At 42.4% G+C, this 575-nt stretch overlaps 1 protein-coding gene across 1 annotated transcript in view; it reads right to left on the bottom strand.

Annotated features, from left to right (window-relative positions):
- adam19a (ADAM metallopeptidase domain 19a) overlaps positions 1–575 on the bottom strand; it is a 167758-nt gene that overhangs the window by 30880 nt on the left and 136303 nt on the right. The gene's annotated exons all lie outside the window — the stretch shown is intronic.

Raw genomic sequence — 575 nt, 5'->3', positions numbered from 1 at the left:
AATTAAAGTGTTCCACCATATCTAGAACTACAGAGTCTTTGTAGTCCAAACCAGCAGCTCTGCCTTTCTCTGTATTCTGTTGCTATAGTGATTAATCCTCAGCCAACTGCTGTGTGTGTGAGACAGAAATGTGGAGAAGGATTTCTATCTTTATGAGACACCCAGTCAGTTTTGATGAAAAAAGCAGTCCGAACAACTGCTTCCCGTTCAGGATCCGTAAGGCCAATCCAAAAACCGTTTGAAGCATATGAGAGGGCTATTTGTCATCTCCGGTCCTTCCGCGATTCATATCTGTAGCTCATTCACAGTAATTGCAGTGATGAGAGAAATATGGTGTGCACTGAGCTCAGAAATTTTTCAGAAATGTATGTAAAACACTGGGGTGGAGCATCAGTTAGTTCTGTCCCATCACTTTGCTCTGAAGCAAAGTGATGGGACACTTTGCTTCAGGGCTTACCGAAAACCGTAAGCCCTAGGGAAATTTTGAAAACATTTTATGGGAGCAGGCATGCGTATCAATTTCATGACCGACTTTCATACCAATAGAGCAATTTTTGCTGCCATGAGAGCGATTT

This window comes from Poecilia formosa, unplaced genomic scaffold, assembly GCF_000485575.1.
Source record: "Poecilia formosa unplaced genomic scaffold, Poecilia_formosa-5.1.2 Scaffold214, whole genome shotgun sequence".
Lineage (NCBI taxonomy): Eukaryota > Metazoa > Chordata > Actinopteri > Cyprinodontiformes > Poeciliidae > Poecilia > Poecilia formosa.
The sequence above is the reverse complement of the archived record's forward strand: the minus strand, read 5'-3'. Positions and strand labels throughout refer to the sequence as shown.